At 40.3% G+C, this 17,707-nt stretch overlaps 1 protein-coding gene across 2 annotated transcripts in view; it reads right to left on the bottom strand.

The window, feature by feature from the left end:
- The window catches only part of grm3 (glutamate receptor, metabotropic 3), a 33,141-nt gene extending 32,429 nt beyond the window's left edge, over positions 1 to 712 (bottom strand). For both annotated transcript variants that reach the window (XM_069711213.1, XM_069711214.1), the window contains exon 1: positions 589 to 712. The gene's annotated coding sequence lies outside the window, so the exon portion shown is untranslated. The remainder of the gene's footprint in view (positions 1 to 588) is intronic.
- Between the last annotated feature and the right edge of the window lie 16,995 nt (positions 713 to 17,707).

Below are 17,707 nucleotides of genomic sequence, written 5' to 3'. Positions count from 1 at the left end.
ACATTTTGCCTGCTTTTACATGTTCACGCACCTCTACTTTGGCGCAAGGTGCATGGAGTGGATGTTGAGAGGCAAACGAAAAGTAACACCACTGATAAATAGTGACCAGATCCGGTTATCTGATCCACCTGTATGACTGTTTCCAGAAACGCACCACCCTCCCATCTTTCCCCGGGAAGCGTAAAGCCGAGGAACATGCCTCGGTGCGGTCCGCCTGAACCCAAATAACTTCTCCACGCAGCGTAAAATACGCAATTGCAGATACTCGTTGTTTCACCTTCTGTATCTTTATCGTGCATCTGCTGCAGAGATTAGCTACAAGGGCTTTTTTTCCCTTCTATCACAACCCGCGATCACTGGATCTGCATCTGATTAAAAGAAATACATAAGAACCACGTTTATGCAGTACAACTGGGTGTTTAAATCCTGCGCAAAGTTCAAAGCAAATTGCTCCCCACCGTACGATTGGCTGACGCGCGCTTGAACGCTCCCGGACTGTCAATTTTTCACTGCACTCTCGCCCTAACCTGTAATCTAAAACTACAACACTATTGCCCACCAGTCAGGGATGTTTCATGTTTGACTTACCTTGACGACTTCGATCCTTCAAAGGTTGCGCACAAATCTCAAGCTGCTGGAAGTTTGACTTAGTCTACTCCTGATCCCTCGGAGGAGTCGCACTGAGAGAGAGGATGGGCGCCACTGCTCTGCGCGCCAGCTCCTTGTATGTGTGTATGTGCGTGTACGTGAGCGTGCACGAGAGAGAGAGAGAGAGAGAGAGAGAGAGAGAGAGAGAGAGAGAGAGAGAGAGAGAGAGAGAGAGATGGGGAGAGATGGAGAGGGAAACAACAGAGGAGGAGAGCTGTAGCCCCTTGCCAAAGGATGCTTCAGTCTCCTAGCAACAACAATCGATCTGGCAAGGAGACATTTTTATTGGATAAAAAGAAAACTTAGCCATTCACCACCCTCAGCACATGTTTACCACTCAGAACAACAACTCTGGCTTTACTGAGTGAAGACTGAGAGCGAGGAAGTGAGAAAGAAGAGAAGGCGGAGAGAGGTATTCCCGCATGGATGTTTTCTACATGTGTTTGAGGTCTACAATGACGTCCAGAAACTGTCTACATCCGTCTGTCCAGGCAACCTGACTCAAAACATACAGTACGTGGTGTAGTGGAGAAATTCACATCCTGTTTTTATTTCATGCAAGCTCCATTAATGTTTTAACACATTATTACACTCTATGATGTCAGTGGAAGAGAAAAACTAAGAAAACATCACTAACATGCTGTCCAGGCTTCATCTTGTTCAAAAAAACGTTGTTGCGGCTGCATGGTTCAGTGGCAGAGATATACATCTACACATTTTACATTCAGAGCCTTCATTATAACTAACTATGTGATACATAACATTTGAGGGGTTCTGTCTCTCTTCCCCTATGAGAACAGTAAAAAGTGTTACTCAGTGAAGTGTGTGTCTAAGTGCGAGTGTATATGTGTACATGTACACACACATCTGTGCATCTGTACTTATTTGTATGATTATGCACAAAGTCATTAGAATGCAAGTATGCAACTGTGCAGGTCCTATTGAACAGAAAATCCTCTACACGCATGATTGAGTCAAAGAGTGTCCTCTTGCTCTCAACACAAATGCACACACAAATGCACTCTACACTGCACACACACTGAGGCACTCAGACAAGAGGCCTGATTTCTGTATTGTAAAGTTAGTCAAGTGCATAGAGATACGATGTCTGAGGGCTTGCTCAAAGCAGTTTTTTGATTGCAGCTAAAGGCCACAGCATGTTGTTTTGACTATTTTATATGCAGATGTACGATGACAGGAAGTTTCTGACGAGCTCAGATGTTTTCTATGTATGTACTGCATGATGCCACATGGCATAAGAAAACTTGGGATAAGCCTCAGGCAGGCAGAGATTGATTAGTTGACTGAGGAAGTAAGAGCATCCACTTCACACCTCTGTGACACACACATGTATGGGAAAGAGGTGGGAAATACACACACACACACACACACACACACACTGGTGCCCAGTGTCAGTCACAGCTTTCTCGGTCTTCATCCTTCATCCCTGACGTTTTAGCTCGGAGATGCTGGCTACCCTAATAAAGGCCTCATTGTCCGCATGGCATGCATATATGCGAAAAGCCCAGAAAGCCAGCTTTGTCCCATAAGGGTCGCTCAGCGAGAGAGCTTTGTGGGCACAAAAAAAGCCTTTCCCCACAGACAGCACGGCTGAAAGAAAGAAAGAAAGAAAGAAAGAAAGAAAGAAAGAAAGAAAGAAAGAAAGAAAGAAAGAAAGAAAGAAAGAAAGAAAGAAAGAAAGAATGAAAGAAAGAATGAAAGAAAGAAAGAAAGTATAATTGAGTGAGAAAGAGAGATATCTGTGATAGATGAAAAATATGTACAACCTGAACCTCACTACTTAAAACTACCTCCACTCATGAGGCCCAGTATGCGTGTGTGTGTTTCTGTGGAGGAATTCAACGTTTTGCCTCATCATGGTAAACTGCTCCAGCTCATGCAGCAGGAAGTGGGTCCTCTGGGATTGCGTTTCCTCCTGCTTTGATTCCCCACAGATTGTTTGTGTCCCCGCGCTAATAGAATTAGACATGCTTCATTTCCCATGGTCTTCTGTCCCGTCTTGGCCTTGGCCTCGTGATGGATGGAGCTTCACACAGAGGGGTGAGTGTGCTTAGAAGTGTGCCCAGTGTTGGTCAGACAACGGGTCTAGTTACAACCTTCAAGCGTCCATTTGCTTTGGTCAGTGTGGTCACTTGTGATGTGGCCAAGTGGAAAAAAAGAACTTCTAATAATATGGAGCTTGGACCCATTATTACATGAATACAGTGTAAGGCACTTTATATTTCACTTATAATGACGAAATAAGGTGAATTGTTGCCTTATTTTAAATGAAAGAGGTACACATTTTGTTATTAAGAGAGAAGTGCGTGAGTGTGTGAGTGCATGTGTGTGTGTGTGTGTGTGTGTGTGTGTGTGTGTGTGTGGGGGGGGGGGGGGGGGTTAGGGCCACAATTTGGCCAACCTGGGAACAAAAATCCCAATTTTGTTTGACCGCAACACTTAAACACCAGCTAAAGTTGTTTTTCTTAAATGAGGTTAGGTTTTAAGGTGAAAGGGTTTTTCAGATATTTCTATGGGCACACTCAAGATGAGAGGAGTTAAAGCCTCAGGGGAACAGATTAACCAAGGTCTGAATTTTTACTACTCCATTGGGTATAGATTCATCCATCCATCCATTATCTATACCCGCTTTATCCTGAACAGGGTCACAGGGGGCTGGAGCCTATCCCAGCTCACTTTGGGCGAAGGCAGGGTTCACCCTGGACAGGTCGCCAGTCTATCACAGGGACAACACTTTTAGACAGACGGAAACAAAGACCATTATCGCTCTCATTCACACCTAAGGGCAATTTGTAGAATCACCAATTAACCTCAGGTGCATGTTGTTGTTTTTTTTTGGATGGTGGGAGGAAGCTGGAGTACCCGGCGAGAACTCATGCAGGCCCAGGGAGAACATGCAAACTCCGCACGGAAAGGCCCAGGCCCGGATTTGAACCCAGAGCCTTTTCGCTGTGAGGCAACAATGCTAACCACTGCACCGCCCTGGGTATGGATTGTTGTGGGCATTTTTATGCTACCAATGAAGAATTGAAAACTCAATGTCACGATTCAGATCCTTTTGAATTTTCTGCAGCATTGGAGAAAAATTCCCAAAATTCTCACACAAGAGCCTGTGTGGAGTCTCCCCTTCACTCCGTTATACAAAGCAGATGCCTTTACCAAAGAAGGACACCGTTTCTGACGTTCGCCGAAAAAGGAAATGTAAATACTACATAGGCCTGTAGCATTTTTCTGCCTTTAAACAATTTCATGTCATTTGTCTATCATATGTGGACGAGCTGGGGAGGAGCGAGAGGTGGCTATGACTGACAACCCGAGGACACTGCACCTGCTCACCTATACCAGCAACCACATTATGGTACATAATGTGTACCTGACATTTAAAAACAATGTTTATATTTGGAACTTAAGAATGATGCATATCAAATTTGCCCTAAAAGTGTTTTAGATGACTTGGTAGTAACATGTGTGTGTATCACATAGTTGATGTTGTTTGTGCCTCTTTATGGCTCCTAACGGGGGGTTGGTCTCTAATTATCCTGGCTACAGAGGCATGGCCAACAGACTGCAGGCCACACACACTTCACAGGACGTGCACTGACCTGTCTCATGTTCGTCTGCTCACTGGTCCCCCCCTCTCACCACACACAAAAAAACAAAACGCAGTACTTTGTTACTGAACAGCAACACACATCACAAACTTATATGTTCACGGTGCTTTACAACCCAAACTTTACTTGCTGCTATATAAATAGAAAAATTGGTGATATCACAGAAAATATATTTTTTTAGTAACACATATCCTTCTGTTTTTATTCTGTTTTATTAATCATTACTTTTGTAAAAAAAAAAAAAATCTTATCACAGTTTCTTTTAAAAAAGGTGATTTCTTTTTATTTAAAACAATATAATTATACAAAAACAATCACCTGAAAAGCAAGTTTTACTCTATTATGAAACTGTTGCACAAACAATCTAGTTTAATAATTTATAACTTTTTCTTTGAATACTTTTTTTCTTTTTAAACTTTTTGCAAATTCCTCATCTTTGTCTTTTTTTCATCATGGGTATTGGGTCGGAAGCCAAAGTGCTTTTTAAAAAGAATATTGGGAATGACATGAATATGAAATAAAAATCTGTTTAAAAAAAGTGATCAGACCTAATTTTAGAATCACTCTGTAACCACAACATGCAAATGCAGGTACATGTTTACATGTCCACATACTGTATGCACACATGTTTACACACACACTCAAACAGACTGTGTATAGTATCTGATTTGGCCTCTCCTCTGAGCTTTCTCACCACGACCACAATTCATTAGTAATTGACCGCAGCAGCCTCACTCATTAAACATTAACAGGCTACTGGTGAATAATTGATTAATGATATGAGGCGATCTGCAGCAGCATTCTGACAATAAGAGTGCATGGATGAGACGAAGGAAAGGCTGAATCAATGCAACACTAGGCAAAGGCCCGACACACCATACAGATGATAGACTCACTCACTCACCACTCACTCACTCACTCACTCACTGCTATTTTGGCCCCTGAAGCCAGCCACCGAACTATTGACTTACAATCTCATTTTGAACTACATGTCGAAGAATAATGCTGCCGCCGTTGTGCTCTTAAGGATTGCTATTAATCTCAGTTTCAGAGCCAATGTCATCATTTTTCAGGTGTATGATGCTGAACCCTAATTTCTTAGAGCAAACACTCTGCAGTTTGTCAGTCCCAACAGGTCCTCGTGCCGTGTTTTTGTGATTATTGTGACCAGAATATTGCAGTCTACAGCGTTTTTGTGTGTGTCTTTGGGAGAAACTGGATATATTGCATTTAAAATTGAAAGGTTGCAGCCCAACAAATAGGTGGTGGAGGATTGATGCACAGCCTACGCCAAGTCCTCCAAATTTAGTAGCAGATTATGTTATATTTGATTGCCTTCCAGAGTTACAATCAGCTTTTTCAGATATGATGTTCCTATTGTCGGGACACTAACGTTCATCAGTCAGTGGTTATAAAAACTATTCAAATTTGCTACTGCAAAAATTAAGCTATTTTCTGATCTGACACATCCATATTTAATGTTTGATATTTAAGGTTAAGGCACAGAAATAACTTGGTTAGGGATGAGTTAGAATAACTCCTTTATCAATATCAGGAGACATTTTTAGTTATGATTAAAAAAATAACTGCTTGGTTAAAGTTGGGGAATGATTGTGGTTGTGGGTAGAGGGGTAGGGAAGGAACATAGGCAGTATATAAAAAAAGACGTAGCCTAAGTGTCTGATAAGTGAAGTCAATGCGGACATGGTTTAGAGTGCAGTACCATATATATATATATATATATATATATATATATATATATATATATATATATATATAAATAAATATAAATATATATATATAAAAGCAGTCTTTTGATTTGATCATTGATTTACTTTTGGGAAGAACTCAAATACCGGTTTTGGAGGGTGTAATGAAATATAGTAAATTTGAAAAAATTGCTGTCAGGAATGCGTTTAAAATACTTTTAGAATATATTTACATTTTGCCAGGAATTCCTCTGAAAATAGAAATAACGATTAGATGCACACATGTACTATGAGTGTCTCTTAGGAGCTTTCTGTTCGTTTAAGATTAAGAATCAAATTGGTTTAAGGACCAGTTTGGCATCAAATTGGCGGATTCTAATAACATTACGTTGATGATTGTCGTGGCCCCAAAAAGCCTCGATGCGTCCATCATGATGGGAATGCTTGTTTGAAAATGGCTATAGTTTGGTTTGGGTTATCTGTTGTTGAACTGAATGGAGGTTCAGAAATGACAAGCCTGATTTAGTGAAGTTTTAATTTCACTTGTAATGCTTTAATGTACGATATGAGAATCAGTGCTGATGGTTACTGTAGCTATGTCTACTGATATAACATGATTTTGTGTAATTTGCTGTCATTGCAACATTCATGCCAACTCGTGAAACATTTATGTTGACAGAACGGAACTGATTAATGTGATTCAGGATACAGTGCACGCACGCACACAAACACACACATACACAATTTTATAGCTTCGTGAGGACATTCATTGACATAATACATTTCCTACGCTTACCCTAACCATTACAACTGTTATGTGCCTGACCTCAACCACAGTCCTTACCCTAAAGCCACTTCTAGCCTTAACCCTAAGAACCAAGTCTTAACACTCAAACTGCCCTTTAAAGTTGTGAAGACCAGCCTACATGTCATACAAAAGTGTTTGTCTTAATAAATATGGTTTTAATATTAATGGATCTGCCCAACAATAGAAAGACATGCACACACACACGCACAAACACAAACACACACGCAGTTATGATTTCATCACTTAAGAGGACATTACATTTACTTAATCGAACCTTAGCCAGAACTACTTCGTGCCAATCTCTCACCGTAACCTAAACCTAAATCTAATCATTCACAGTCCGGAGTTACTTTTTTCCAGAAAAGGCAGGCGACTCACCACAATGTGACCGTCTAAGCAGATGTATGTCCCTACAACAATACACACAAGTACATATACACACAAACACAAAGTACTCATGCTGACAATCACTCTGTGAAAATTAGGATAATGACGATGATTTAGCATCAAAAATAGGAGCTGCATGTCTTGTTACTGGAGTCAGGCTGAGAGAGTGCGAGCTCATCAGAGCGAAAATAGAGTGAGATATGTCCACTGTCAGTGCTGATGAAACTCACCAGGACTTGGCAGGGGCCGGTCACAGAGGTGCTCGATGATGAATAGGGGCTAGGCTCACCCCTTTAAATCAACTAATGGTGTGAATACTTGTGGGCTTGTCTGTTTGTATGCTTGTACTCATACAAGCATGTCTTATCTGTCTTGCCTTCTGACAGCAGGCAGACCAGTTCATTATCACATGTTTTAATATTTAATATGGAGATTTTATAAAAAAAAAAGAAAAGAAAGAAAAAAGAAGAAGATGTTTCATTAATGAGGTGATCCATCCCTGAATATCAAAAGTCATCCAAACCAAGGCAGCTCTGTGATATTGAAACTTCTTCACGTCTTTGGTTTTGTCTGAGGAGCAGCATGTTTGGTTTTTCTTCCACATGTATTTATAGTTTATCTCTTAATCAGTATTATCTAGCATGAGATTTTGTTATCTGCTTGTGCATGTATGCTTTAAATAGCACAGAAATAATTTCATCCCTGTCCATTAATCTCCCATTTGGTTAATTATCACAGTTGCTAATTACAAACCTCTCAGCTGTAGTAGACCTCCTCTGCCTGTTCCCTTCCTTATTATTCCTCTCCATTTGCTCTAGATTGACATGCGCAACATGGCAACCTAGAAAAGTGCCCAAAAATGACAAAACTAAGCTGTAACTATGGCTATAATAAAAATATGAAATCATATCTGGGAACATGCTCTCGACTCAGGTGATCTTCAGTCCTGAGCAGACTGAGACATTGGATACATTTCTAGTTCTACCATTAGAACCACCCCCCACTTTTTAAGTGGACGCCTTGGTTGGAGTTGGCTACATTTACCCGGCCATCATGCTGTTATTTCTGCCCATGCCAGTCGCTCCAGGATGGCTGCTCTGAGAGGAGTGCTTTGAAGAGCTGTCCAGGTGAGAGCTTGGCAAAGGCAGAGCTTTTCTGCTCTTTCACAACACAGAGTGCCCTTCAGGGACTCAAATTGCCCTGCAGTGTTATGGATAATACTCCAATCCACACTAAAATCACACAAAACCCACAGACATACACACAATAACTCTGTTTAGACTCTAAACAGAGTTCTAAACTTTAGAGCTTTCAATGCATGCCCGCAAAGCACGTGTTAACATTCAGGTGTGCACATAAACACTCGTACAGACACTCACTTTCTTCACATATTAGAATAGTAAGTTGGACAAAACAGAAAAGAGGAAGACAATTGCTCTGGCATGAAACTTTCCTTTGGTACCATTTCAAACACAGCAGGAAAGAAAAAAAAAAAAATCTAACTTAAGAGCTCTAACAGTTTATTTTTCTCTCATCCTCCTTTAATTTCACCTCCCCTTTTTCTAATCAACGAAAACATAGCCAGGCTCCACACCATATGAGACCGTATGTGCCTGTGTGTATGTGTAATTATGTGTGTCCAATTACGTTTGGGGCTCTAATTCAAAGGCGCAGTGGAGAGGCAACGGTGGTGTAGTGAAAAGTGAGCTCATCTCCTGACAGATCCTCAGCGGTACCCACAGAATTGACTAAATGTTTATTCCAAGAGGCGCTGCTCTCTCTCTCTCTGAATGCCTCAAAGGACAGATAGAGTGTGTGGACTGACGTTACCTCACAGGCCTAAGCTCTGTTTTCCTTTGCCCCCAATGTCTCTCTGTTTGTCTGTGAGCAGAGAGGAGCTTCACCACTGGGTATGATTCAAGTAGACACTTTTTTCACCTCAGTTTTCTGGCAGGTTCATAAAGTCTTTCTGGTGTTATGAGAAGTATTTTGTCTCTGCATCACATCCCAGGCTGTTTCCAGTAGGAATACAATAATGCCACCCCTGTTCTGTAAAAATCCTTGTATACAGTGGTTTGTGCTACACAAAACTTTGAAAGATACCATGTAAAGGGCTACAGTTTATCTTGGGCCTCACATTGTGATGAAGTACGGGATTAGCTATCAAGTTATTTATTTCTTTTTATGCAAATATAAAAGACACTTGAGAGCATATTTCTTGCACTTTAAATTAAGATGTGATGTATGTGATGTAGCATTTAAAATCTAATATGTAAGTTAAAACATGAACTGACAAGAACATTACCTGGATTGCAAACAAACTCTCCCTTACGGTTTTGTTGGTTTCAGTCACAGATTTGGAACTTTGCTTATGGAGCCTGTCTGTTGCATCTCAAAAAGTTTTGATTGTGAATTGGGCCTCTTTGGTTGCGAGTCAAAAACTTTTTCTTGTGAGTTGAATTGGCTAAAATGGGCAGGATTTACACTGATGGAGGAAGAGTTTCTACTGGTGGGTTTGACTTGGATCCACAGCATGGTTATGCACACACTATTCCTTCACTCCCACTGTCAACATTTGACAGGAGAGGATTATGTGTTGAGCTACAAGGACGTACAATGACATTATACTGCTCTTTTCTACTGAAGATGCTTTTAAACATCTTTAACTGTTTTTTTGTTGTTGTTTTTTTTACTTTGTAAGGGTTTCTGTTATTTATATTTGATGTTGTCAATGTCAGGGAGTCTCTCTTATTTTTTAAGAATGACATGGATAGTAACCATCTTGGCATTAAGTGCCCTCTGTGGGCTTACGTTACACGTACTTTATCCGAGACATCACAGTACAATGTTAGCTAAGGTTAACTACTCATGTTTAACACATTGTAAATGGAATCCAAAGAGACTAGGTTAATGGCAAAATTCTCCGGTCTGTGTGTAAGGGATACAGTGCATCCGGAAAGAATTCATAGCGCTTCACTTTTTCCACATTTTGTTATGTTACAGCCTTATTCCAAAATAATTCATTTTTTTCCTCAAAATTTGACACACAATCCCCATAATGGCAAAAAGTTTTTTTTTTTTTTTTAAATTTTTGCAAATCTATTAAAAATAAAAAATGAAAAAAATCACATGTACATAAGTATTCACAGCCTTTGCCATGACACTAAAAATTGAGCTCAGGTGCATCCTGTTTCCACTGATCATCCTTGAGATGTTTCTACAACTTAATTGGAGTCCATCTGTGGTAAATTCAGTTGATTGGATATGATATGGAAAGACACACACCGTCTATATAAGGTCCCACAGTTGACAGTACATGTCAGAGCACAAACCAAGCCATGAAGTCCAAGGAATTGTCTGTAGACCTCCGAGACAGTATTGTATCGAGGCACAGATCTGGGGAAGGGTACAAAACAATTTCTACAGCATTGAAGGTCCCAATGAGCACAGTGGCCTCCATCATCCGTAAATGGAAGAAGTTTGGAACCACCAGGACTCTTCCTAGAGTTGGCCGCCCAGCCAAATTGAGCGATCGGGGGGAGAAGGGCCTCAGTCAGGGAGGTGACCAAGAACCCGATGGTCACTCTGACAGAGCTCCAGCGTTGCTCCGTGAAGAGAGGAGAACTTTCCAGAAGGACAACCATCTCTGCAGCATTCCACGAAGCAGGCCTGTATGGTAGAGTGGCCAGACGGAAGCCACTCCTCAGTAAAAGGCACATGACAGCCCCCCTGGAGTTTGCCAAAAGGCACCTGAAGGACTCTCAGACCATGAGAAACAAAATTCTCTGGTCTGCTGAAACAAAGATTGAATTCTTTGGCCTGAATGCCAAGCGTCATGTCTGGAGGAAACCAGGCACCGCTCATCACCTGGCCAATACCATCCCTACAGTGAAGCATGGTGGTGGCAGCATCATGCTGTGGGGATGTTTTTCAGCGGCAGGAACTGGGAGACTAGTCAGGATGGAGGGAAAGATGAATGCAGCAATGTACAGAGACATCCTTGATGAAAACCTGCTCCAGAGCGCTCTGGACCTCAGACTGGGGCGAAGGTTCATCTACCAACAGGACAACGACCTGAAGCACACAGCCAAGATAACAAAGGAGTGGCTTCGGGATGTCTCTGTGAATGTCTTTGAGAGGCCCAGCCAGAGCCCAGACTTGAACCCGATTGAACATCTCTGGAGAGATCTGAAAATGACTGTGCACCGCCGCTCCCCATCCAACCTGATGGAGCTTGAGAGGTCCTGCAAAGAAGAATGGGAGAAACTGCCCAAAAATAGGTGTGCCAAGCTTGAGGCATCATACTCAAAAAGACTTGAGGCTGTAATTGCTGCCAAATGTGCTTCAACAAAGTTTTGAGCAAAGGCTGTGAATACTTATGTACATGTAATATTTTCGTTCTTTATTTTTAATAGATTTGCAAACATTTTAAACAAACTTTTTTCACTTTGTCATTATGGGGTATTGTGTGTAGAATTTTGAGGAAAAAAGTGAATTTAATCCATTTTAGAATAAGGCTGTAACATAACAAAATATGGAAAAAGTGAAGCGCTGTGAATACTTTCCGGATGCACTGTATATAATACAACACGCAAAAAAGCATCAAACTTTTGCATACACAAACAATCAAGATGTAAATACATGAATACACGCAAAACCTTTTAAGTGGCACACATAAACACACAAAAGCAGGTATTCACATCCTGTTTGCACATAAACAAAGATGCAGATTAGTTTCACAAGTTAACCCAAGTAGGTAATAAATCATTTCCTGCTCACATAATCTTACAGATGACGAACTACGTACGGATCAGAATATACTTGTTCATGAAAGCATATGTGTGCTTGGTTGTATAGATTTGGCTCATGACCGTCTGGGATTTTTTTCATTTCCGGTGTGGGTGTATCACTGTGTGTGTGTCCACACATGGGGTGAGAACTGTGGCAGAGAGCCTTGGGGGATACAATTTCAAATTGCACCTTTAAGGGGGCCTCTTCATTTATCAAGTTAAACAAGCCAGTTACTGTGGTGCACCAGGTGAGCCAATGTGAAAAGATGATATCGTGATTTATTGGCTGCCAGGTATTGACACTGGGCTGAAATGTTGAATAGATGGTGAAGACTATCCCATTGACCCAAGCAGCCACTGTTATTTACTTCACTGTTTTTTAATGAGCCATGGTTGTAATATTCTCACAGAAAAACACACAAATTTGCCTTTCCATATTGGGTTTTTTTATGCTTCTGTGCTGCGATAGCCATAGCTGCCCGGCTCCATCATCGGCTACAAACTGGACAGCCTGGAAAAGGTGGTGGAGAGGAGGACGCTGAACAAACTATTGTCCATATTGGATAATCCTGTCCACCCTCTCCACCACCTGCTGCAGGGACAGCGGAGCACTTTCTCTAAAAGATTCCTCCAGCTCCGCTGTCACAAGGACAGATACAGGAGATCATTCCTGCCCACTGCAATAAGACTGTACAATAACTCACCTCTGGCAAAATCCATCACAGTACAATAACACTGTTGACTGTGTTTCTTGGTTTGTTTGTATATAATATATATATATATATATATATATATATATATATATATATATATATATATATATATATATATATATATATATATATATATGTTGACTGTGTTTCTTGGTTTGTTGTATATAATATATATAGATATATAATGTACTGTATATACTGTGCATTTTATATTTTATATTTATATTTTTTTTACTGCTATTTACTGCTATTTTATTTTATTGCTTTTCTATTATTCTATTATTTTATTCTATTATTTCTATTATTATCTTATTGCTTCTGTATGCTGCTGTAGTGAAAAAAATTTCCCCTCGGGGATTAATAAAGTAAATACCTACCTATCTACCTACCTACCTAGCTGGAGGCATTATTTTTTTTGGGTTGTCTGTCCATCCATAAGTGTGCATGCATGTGCATCCCGTTCTCATGAATGCAACATCTGAAGAACACCTTGAGGGAATGTCTTCAAACCTGGCACAAATGTTCACCTGGCCACAAGATTTGAAATGATTAGTTTGGTGGTCAAAGATCAAAGTTCAAGGTCTTGTAACCTCATCCAGTCATCCCATTCTTCCAAACGCAAAATCTCAGTAACGCCTTGAATTAATTTCTTCAAATTTGGCTCAAACTTAGGTCAAGCTCACTGTTGCCTCACATTGACCCATGCGTGTGAGTGCGATATCTCAATAATGGCAGGAAGGAATATCTTATTTAATTTTTTACTTATATAATTTTGGCAGGAATGTTCACTCGGCCTCAACAATGAAGTGAATAGATTTTGATGGTTTAAGGTCAAAGATCAATGTCACTGTGACTTTGATTCTTTTCCATTCTTGTGAAAGTAATATCTCAGGAACAGAACAGAACTTCTTCAAATTTGGCACAAATGTTCACTTGGACTTCACAATGAACTGAATAGGCATTGGTGATAAAAAGTCAAAGGTCAATGTCAATGTCAATGTGACCTATACATCCATGCTATCTGTCTGTCCTGTTTTCGTGAATGCATGACCTCAGGAACACTTTCAGGGAATTTCTTCAAATTTGGCACAAGCACTAACTTGGACTCAAAGATGAACTAACTAGAATTTGCTGTCAGGATTGAAGATTTGTGTGAAGCATTGGTGTTTTATAATTCATAGCTTCTTTGTAGCAACATCTATATTTGAAGTATTGTTTACTGTCAATCAGCTTTTTTTAGCCAGCCATGTGAACACATTTAGGATTCCTTCAATGTCTTCACTACAAGTATCATGTGATTCTGGACAGATATGGATGTAAACTAAAACTTCAGTGGTCAGCGGAGGCATACAACCGCAACGGGGTAAATTCCAGTTTTCTCTGGCTTTATGTATCTGTCTGGCAAAATTTGTTGTGTTTCTTACAACAAGAAGTGATTCATTATTTTTAGGGGAGTCACTTAAGGACTTCTTGCGACTAGCACAGTTCACAAAATCCTTAAAGAAATATAAAGATGAAGACAAATCGTTACAGAAGCAATTTCCCTCTGAGAAGGGAAAAATAGAGAGTTTTTCAAACATTAAAGTTGGTAGTTTTTTGGTGTTATTATTTTCTAAATCCAATATTCACATGTTGATTTTATGTTAATATGTATACCTGTATATTAATAAAGGTAAATACCAATTCCTAAAGACGAATAGAAATAATGAGCCTCATGTAATTTCATGTGGTAGACACACAGTTTGGTGCATTGTTAAAATAGGCAGAATTACTGGACTGGAGATGTTTTTTTTTTTATCCAGAAATACTTCAGAGGATACATCTTTGTCTTCTTTGTATTTGTCTTCCTCTAACTTCTGCAGCTAACGTACCCAGTGGGTGATTTGTGGTTAAAACTGGGCTGTTTTACATGTACAGTTTGTAGGAGCAGATCTGAAGTCAGTTTCATGTCTAAATTAGAGCACTCAGTGGCAACACATTGTAAATGAGTCTTAATGAGTTTCCTAGCTTTTATTTTCTGCACTGTTAGACAGCCCTATGGCAGTGCTGAGATGTCAGCCGCTCCTGCTGGGGCTAATATCCTCTAACCATCATGATGACACTGCCACCAGTCATTCACATACTCACAGGTAATTGCATGCTCTAGGCATATAGATATATTTGTGTGAAAGTGTGTCTATGCCTGTGAGACAGCTTGCTGCGTTCACCATGAGGCAAAGAGGAAACGATCTCTTTTGGGGTAACTGCTGGTGAACGGCAATGCATGGATTACACCTAAACAGTCTGAGTATGCGCTTGTCTGCATCAATGTAGGATGTGATGTTGCATGTTTGTGTTTCACACTGTCAACATATGGAATTTTAAAACTATGGGTATGTCTTCTTTGGGAGACATAATGCATTTTAAAACACCAAAATGTATCCCAATGAAGAAACATACGTGCTTAAGTGGATAATTTTTGGGGGTTTGTTTAGTGTGAGTGAATGCAGAAGTAATCATCTCATGACTCATCTGAATACTAAATCTCTCTTTGAGACTCCCATGCAAAACACCTCAAATCCTCATGTATACTGCTTAACTCAAAAACAAAAATCATGCTTGTTTTTGCATTTTTATCAAACCGCTGGCAGCATCTGCCACGAGGACTTAGAGATCTGTTAGCCGAATATGTGGAACAGCATACATTAATCATAACGATATTGAGTGGAGTGACAGATACTCATATCAGCATTTACATAAACAAGTGGAACAGGGTATGAATCCAAATGATGTACCATAAAGTATGGATGATATCAGACAAGAATTTACAACAAATGCTGGAGAGCATGGAGTAGGCGACAGGCAATTGAAGAGGCAGGGATTGCATAGAATAAGCTTTGTAACAGTACACAGTCTTCTCTGGGTCAATCTGACAACTCTAATTGCACGTGTCAAAGGATACTTCTCTTCTGATGTTTTTGTGAGTGTAAAAAAGAGAGGATTTTCCCATCTGTGGATTTAGCGTGTGTAGATTTAAAGGGCAGAAGCTGATCTGTGAATAGAGTGCTATTGTAAAATGTTTGAGGGAAGGCTGCCAATCTAGTAGGGCTGCTAAAGATATGATGAATACAGCATGAACAGCTATAGGCACTGTAATCTGAGCTTGTTGCGTCACCTCTTCCAGCTAATCTTCTTATGAGGAAAAAGCAAGCAACAAGGATGCCGCTTAGCTGGGCAAAGAGGAAACAAATGTTTGAAGGAATCAGAGTAAGTAAGAATCAGTGAGTTTTTTTTTTGTTTTATCTGTGTGTCTGTTGATCGAGGTCAGTTTTTCCTCTCTTTCTGTCTGTCATGTGTCCTTGTCAAGCATACCCACACGCTCCCTCTTCCAAATTCTCCCTCTGGCCTTTTATGGAGCTTTTTAGCATATTAGCAGCATGGCAAAGACATGGCAATTTCAAACTGTGCCTTCATCCATTTCTGTGGTTCAGATGAAAATATTCAGCCACAACTGGTTTGATTGCTATTAAGCTGTAATATCGCTTTGCTCAAAGCCATCATATATAACCATAGCAAAAAAACTAAAGCTGTGGGGGCTAATGTCATTTGGACCTCCTCCTATGTCTATACCATGGTTATGCCTTTGGGCACAGATGTGAAGGATTCCCATGGAACTAGCCGAACGAGTACATTGTCTAGTGACATTTGGGATTTTAAGTGAAATATGTCGAGTATTTGGATTTGCAGGACATTTGTTACAGAGTCATGTTCCACACGAGAGGAATTGTAACAACATATCCAGGATTAATTTTTATGACCAAATACCTGCAAAACTAATTCACCTTTAGCCTCAGCTGTATCTGTTTACGACTAATTATCAAATATTGGCATTCTTGCTAAACTAGGATGGTGGGCTTGACAAATATGCTGCACATGTGCATGTTAGCGTTTTCATTATGAGCACGTCAGCGTGTTGACATCAGCATCCAGCTTCACCAATGTGCCAAAGTACAGCCTCACCACTCTGTTAGCGTAGCTGCAACCTCTTAGAGTTTAAAAAAAAAATATGCATGTGGGTTGAAAATGAAGCACTTTTGCTACATCTGATGCCTCTGTGTGTTTCTGTGCATCCATTGCTAATCAATAGGTGACATGATGCTGTTATTTTTCATGTTTTTTTTTTTGTTAACATTCAGAGGTAAATCTCTAAAGAGAATGTTCACAACTGGGCATTACATTCTGCCACCCTTCATGTGAGGGTTTGCGTCTGCATTAGTATGTGTGTGTGTGTGTGTGTGTGTGTGTGTGTGTGTGTGTGTGTGTGTGTGTGTGTGTGTGTGTGTGTGTGTGTGTGTGTGTGTGTGTGTGTGTGAGAGAGAGAGAGAGAGTGTGTGTGTTTGTGCATGTGTTTCTTCATAGCTTAAGGGGAAACCAGCAGTGCAGGTTGGATAGAATACACATAAAGCATCAATATTTGTCAGTGCAGAGGCAAAGATGCAGCTTGCAAGGTGTGAGCAACTGATAAATCTTAAAATATCAGACTACCAAAAGACAAAACTTCCTACATTGTTTTCTTTCTGACGTCCTCGAGCTGTTATTGTACATTCATTTATACACACACACACACACACAAACCCACACTCGTACTCATATTTCCTATAGGTATAGCTGTTACTGCAGTTTTGGGCTGACATTTTTAGGGAGCTTGAATCCTTTCAGCCTTGAGTGGATATATTTTATATGCTTACCGAAAACCATCACTTTGCCTTTTACTCCTTCCATTCCCCATCTCTCCTTCACCTCTTCATGCCTATGCCCTAGCTCTCGTTCTTCACTCCCACCTTCTTCTTCCTCCTCCTCGCTGAGTACAGGGCAGGGTAGCAGAACTGTCTCGTCTTTGAGACGTGAGGAGTTTGATCTTCAGAAAGTGGAATCTAGATAGCATGTCTTGCTGTGCTTTGGGGATCTGTATCTGTGTGTGTATATGCATGCAGTGTGCATATACACCCCTATATGTGTCAACCTTACATTCCAGTGGAAG

The sequence above is a fragment of the Brachyistius frenatus genome, unplaced genomic scaffold (genome assembly GCF_029030835.1).
Source record: "Brachyistius frenatus isolate BFR_SWC_R1_liver_20210118 unplaced genomic scaffold, ASM2903083v1 Contig_97, whole genome shotgun sequence".
Lineage (NCBI taxonomy): Eukaryota > Metazoa > Chordata > Actinopteri > Embiotocidae > Brachyistius > Brachyistius frenatus.
Note: the sequence above shows the minus strand (reverse complement) of the source record. Positions and strands in the feature narration are given on the sequence as shown.